Below are 6336 nucleotides of genomic sequence, written 5' to 3' on the forward strand. Positions count from 1 at the left end.
TTTTTGACAGCAGCTGACTCCAGCACGGTGTGGGCCACAGCTGGACTAGATGCAGACTTTCACAGTTGTCAGCAGGTAGCAGGTACCGTCACGCCGGTGCGTTTAGAATGCTGTCGAATGAATGTTCTAAAGAACATCTGGGTCCATGGAACGTGGAACACTGTTGATGAATGCATTCTCTAATTAGAACGTTCACAACTACCCCCTGCTGAAGGGGTTAACCTCTTCCTCTCCGGTGTGGCCTGCAGCTGATACTCCACAGACTGTAGCCGCCTCTGAAACAGATGCTGGCCAAAACCGGGGACGGACCGGAGACAGGCTTGATCCTTACCCAGACTCAAAGACTCTCTGTGTCTGCCTCAGACCCTCCTGCCTGTGACCTAAGAACCACCTCCGTAAAAAGCCTTGCCTGTGTTTAACTGCTCGTTAGCCCCATCACGGAGCCTCTTAAAAAAGCCCCTCGTAAAGCACACCTGACTGAATTCACCACATTTAATGGCCGCCTTTTTTACGTCAAACGTCCTTTAACAGAGCAGAAAAAAAAACCACAGAGACCTACGCAGGTCAACAGCACACAACGGCTAAAAACCACTGCAACAAAGCAAAGCACTGTACAACAAAAACCAAGAGAGCAAAGGACAGCCAGCATACCAAGCTACAGCACAACACAGTCAAGCCCAGCACAGAAGGGGCAAGTATGGCATTACATTGCTCAAAACAGCAGAAAACAGCACAGCAACCCAGAACAGAAGGCCATTTTCTGGCCAGTGTCTCTTTCAAAGCAAAGTTTTATTTTATTTTAAGTCCTATTAGTATGCATTGCACTTTCTAGACTGAAAAGTAATTTAAAGTGCTGTACAAAGTCAATATCAATGAAATTCAAAGAGATTATCTCCCCAAAAAGATAAGTAAAAAGGGATATTAAACAAACAAACAAAAATGCACAAAGGAAATTGAAAGTATAAATGAATAAAATGAAACAAATGTGACGTTTGTGCTGTAATATGCTGTAACAATGGCAGCACTTTTTTTTTTGACAGCAGCTGACTCCAGCACGGGTGTGGGCTTTCGCAGTTGGGCTTTCGCAGTTGTCCATCCCTTTATCCCCTCTCCCCAATGCTCCCCACATAGGAGGGAGACAAATGGGTGTTACTAGCTCCTGGTTACCAAGTTACAGAACTAAATAAGCCTTCACTCCAATTGGTAGTTGCCATGTGTCGTATTTGCATAAAATAGACCTCAAGCTTATTTTTGCTCTGCCTAGTTGCCGATGCAACAGTCACTCGTCTTTTGTTGCTGATGCTTTCTCTCTCTCCTGTGTCGCCCATGTGACCAAGGGATTTGTTTGTGCTGTAATATGCTGTAACAATGGCAGCACTTTTTTTTTTGACAGCAGCTGACTCCAGCACGGGTGTGGGCCACAGCTGGACTAGATGCAGACTTTCACAGTTGTCAGCAGGTAGCAGGTACTGTCACGCCGGTGCGTTTAGAATGCTGTTGAATGAATGTTCTAAAGAACATCTGGGTCCATGGAACGTATAGTTCATTTGAAACTATAATTCTCTTCCCTTCCACTTCGATGTTGATTTCATCATATCCACTAAAGCCCCCCCTCCCCAAAGTGACCCCCCCCCCCACACACACACACACACCTGTTCTCCCGAGACGCTAAAACCTGGTGGTGATGAATGGAGGCATCGTGTGCGGACCAGGCTGAGGGAGCAGCTGATGTCATTCCCAAGGTGAAATATGTCGTTCTCTCCGCTGGATGCTCACCCGCTTCGGCCCGTCGGCGCAATCACACGCCTATTCATCATGCGATCGATCGGCCCCGGGGGACAGTCGAGCCCTCTTCTATTGCTTTATATCTGTCATGGCCAAAACATTTATGTTCTGAGGGTTGGAATGGATGTGCTTCATAACACACGGGCCTCAGCTGCTGAAAAGAGCCCTGTCCCATGTCACAGAACAGCACCATGATAATCTATCAGAGCATTGAAAGGGCCAAATTGATGTTATTAGGGAGGTGTTATGTCTAGCTGCATCACACACCAGTTTAACAGCTTTGGTCATGATAACCTTCTGCTTTGATTCTGCCTCGTCTTTTTCTTTTTCTTCTTTTCTTCCTCTTCTCCTTCTCCTTCTTCTTCTTCATCATCATTATTATCATCTTCATCTTCTTCATTATCGTCATCATCATTATCATCATCCATATTCATCATCTCCTTCTTTTTTATCTTGCTCTTCCTCATCTTCTTCTTCTTCTTCTTCTTCTTCATCTCCAACTCACGACTGACTACAGGGGCAGTCCCACTCAGGCCAGAGGGAAGGTGCCTATTTGTTGGCTGACTTCCTGGAAGATGTTCAGAAAGCACCATCTGAGTGTGGGCTTGTGTGTGTGTGTGTGTGTGTGTGTGTGTGTGTGTGTGTGTGTGTGTGTGTGTGTGTGTGTGTTCGTCAGAAACTTGTTACTAGTATGTAGGGGTCAACAGAGTCATTTTCTGTGTGTGTGTGTGTGTGTGTGTGTGTGTGTGTGTGTGTGTGTGTGTTTGTGAGGGAGGCTGTGTTTGCTGCTGTAAGCTGTGAGTGTGCCCCCACGGTGATGATATGAAATTAGGCTATCCCTGCACATCTCAACAGAACGTTTTAGCATCCCACTCACATCTGCCAAAGCTCACTGCTAGAAGAGAAGAGAAGAGAAGAGAAGAGAAGAGAAAAATAGAAAGGAAAATAGAAAATAAGATTACAGAACAACAAAGAGGAAAGAAAAATGTTTAAAAACTGAGAAGAGAGAAGAACAGAAGAGAGGCCAGGAGAAGAAAACAGAACAGAACAGAACAGAACAGAAAACAAGCAAAGAATGGAGAAGTGATTAGAAGAACCAATGTCTTCTCTGTCAATGTGTTCTCCGTACACTCTACATTTCCATCATTCTTTTAGTGCGCTCCTGTTTTTCATTAGCGTGGAGTTTTATTGTACGCAGACAGACATGCTAAGCCTATGGGTGGTGGGCAGTATGGCGCTTTCTAAGCCGTTTTCTCTCTTTCTCTCTCTTTTCCCCCCTTTTTTGCCGCCAGAATGACGTGCCCCATCTCCACCGCTACATGCGGGTTCTGGGCCCTTGCCACTTGCCAGCCTCAGTTGTGGGAGCCGGCGGAGTGATGTCATGGGCGAGGGTGCGAGTGAGAGAGAGAACCCGTGTCTGGTGAGGGGATCCCAGGGAGACAGAGGGAGAATGAGAGAGGGACAGGGAAAGGGAGAGAGAGAGAGAGAGAGAGAGAGAGAGAGAGAGAGAGAGAGGGAGCAACAGAAAGAGAAACCATGCAGTATCGTAATGTCATTTTTTTTCATGCCACACACACTTGACAAACACAAGCAGGTGCTGGTGCGCACAGACTCACACACACACACACACACACACATTCAACAACTTCAGAAAATTGCAAAGGAGACCGGGGGAGGCTCACCATGCAACTCCCATCCTGCAAACCAGCGACTGCTTCCGAGGGCTGCTTTTTTGTTGGTGGTGCTGATGAAAGGCTGGCCGAAGCTCTCTCTCTCTCTCTTTGGGCTGCTTCTTTGTTGGTGGTGCTGATGAAAGGCTGGCCGAAGCTCTCTCTCTCTCTCTCTCTCTTTGGGCTGCTTCTTTGTTTGTGGTGCTGATGGAAGGCTGGCCGAAGCGCCAAATGTATCTACGTTAATCTAACAGCCCGTCCTGGACTCAAACCACCAAAGCCTAATTTCTCCAACAACCAAACATGTGAAATAGTTTAGCCAGCCTAGACTAACACGTCAACACAAAGGTAGTTTACTTAATATGTCCACAAGCATAGAACAAATACAAGCACAGAAACTCATGATAGGCCCACACAGAACGAATGAATAGATGATGGCACCGGACCACACACTCACTTGCATTTACAGAATTCATCATTCATCATCTATGGCCCAGCAGCCAAATGTTATCAGAGATGCATATCACAGTAGGTGCACATGTTCCGCCGGGAGAGGGAACAGTTACAGTGCTATAGATTAAAATCCCTGAACCAACTCCATAAGGAACAGAAACAGTTACAGTGCTATAGATTAAAATCCCTGAACCCACTCCATAACGAACAGATACTTGCACTCACCCATCAGGAGTAGGGATGGGTATCGTTTGGTTTTTATCCGATACCGGTACATAACCGATACTTTTAAAACGATACCGGTGCCTAAACGGTGCCGGAACCGATACTTTTTTTTTTTAAGCGCAAAGCGACGATTGACAACATTAAAGAAAGGCTTTTTTTATTGCCAAGGCAATTTTTTTTCTTCAAATTGAACAATATATTAACTGTTTAAAGTATATTATAAATATAAATACATACAAAACACTTGGCTTCCAACTACAGCTTCAAACTTTTTAACTTCAAACTATGAACATTATATTAACTGTAAACAACAGTTTATAGTATACTTAAATAAATATAAATAAATACAAAAAACAGCTTCAAACTTCTTTTGCAAAAATATGAGCCTATTTGCCTTTGGAGTCAAAAATGTATTATTTTGTTTGCATTTATTTCATGAAATTTCACCATTTTATGATTTGTTTATACCTATCTTTTCTATCTTGTTCATAGTCAATCTTGTTACTTGAACACACTGAGTACGAGAAAATGTGTACTGCCCCTTTAAGAGACTACCGTTGGTAGTTTATCTGTCATCTCCGTTTATTTTTCAGTCTTCAGTTGCTGATCTGCCGTTGACTCTTGCCTTCTCTCCCCTCTTTTCACGCAATTATTGTGTTGCATTTGCTGCACGTCGCGATGTTTGAATCTTTTTGTGCGAAATACAGCCACACTTTTGACCGTTTACCTTTCGGTATTTTCTTTGTTAAAAGGTTGATGGCTAGTTCTGTTTGTGCTTGCCTGCTCTTCACTGTCATAAGACTGTTGCTATGAAAACACCAATGAGCTTGAGCGACACAGGACAAAGTTTACATTGGAAGCTGGGGCAGTTTTACATGTGCCCCACGGAATCTGCCTAGCGACCGTGTTCAATTGGCTCAGGCACCGAAATGAAGCACCGAAATCTGCGTTGCATTTCGGTCCGGGTAGGTACCGGTTGTATTGGAACCGGTTCCATATTGGTACCGGTTCTCGGTACCCAACCCTAATCAGGAGTTCGCCCAGACCCACCAATAACATTGAAGCGTGATTAGGCCAACCAATAACAGTGAAGTGTGAGTAGACCCACCAATAACAGTGAAGCGTGAGTAGGCCGACCAATAACAGTGAAGCGTGAGTAGGCCCACCAATAACAGTGAAGCGTGAGTAGGCCGACCAATAACAGTGAAGAACCCAAAAAATGGCCTTCCTCCATGGGCCTCTGGCAGCTTCTGGGCCGCATGGTGCTCTACCAGTTACACCGTTGATCTTTACATCAGTCAACCCAAAGACTGGCAAGGGTATCCCAGAGGGTGACTGAGGGAGGGACTGAGAAATGGAGAAAGATTTGCAATGAAAGAGAGAGAGAATAAGAAACAGAGAGAGGGAGAAAAAGAGGGATAGAGAGAGAGGATAAAGAGAGACACAGCATCCATGTCTGTTGAGGGGATCCCAGGGAAACAGACAAGGTGCGAGAGAAGGAGAAGCAGACAAAAAGGGAGAAAAAAGATGGAGAGAAGAGGAGCGAATGAGAGGGAGAGAAAACAGACAGAAAGAGAGAGAGAGAGAGGGAAAGACAATCCGGCTCTAACCACCATACACCCCCAGAAGCCCCCTTTGGCTGTCTGTTGTTCTGACTCCCATTAGCAGCAATCGGACTCAAATGGCGTTTTATTGCTGCCTCTCCTTACTAGTGATAAAATCGCTCCACAGCAGAGTTCTGCAGGCTGCCGTTATCGCGCCAAGGGCCTCGTTCTCAAGAGGCCTGCAATCAGCCACACAGACGTTTATTTGGGGGCCCCCCCTGATTTGTCAACAGGGGCCCTCCCATCCGCTGCAAGGCAACAAAGTGCGAAGGAGTGTTTGCGTATGACGCATAGAAGAAAAAAACACATAATTGTTTCATTTAATTTTATAATGGAAGGGTTGCAAAGGAGGTTCCCAGTGTGTGTGTGTGTGTGTGTGTGTGTGTGTGTGTGTTTTCTTTTAAACTGTAATTCAGCTTGGGTATAAAAGAGGCATAAAATAACTCTTTTAAAAACTCTCTGGCAGACATGGTCACTCATCCACACCATCCGTCTTTGTCTATACCGCTCCGAGAGGCTGGTCACATGGTGGCCAAGCGACCAACCACGAGTCAGGAATTGTCATAATATTTGTGTGTTTTTCCATGACAACCATCCTC

This window comes from Clupea harengus, chromosome 15 (assembly GCF_900700415.2).
Source record: "Clupea harengus chromosome 15, Ch_v2.0.2, whole genome shotgun sequence".
In the NCBI taxonomy this organism is placed as follows: Eukaryota; Metazoa; Chordata; class Actinopteri; order Clupeiformes; family Clupeidae; genus Clupea; species Clupea harengus.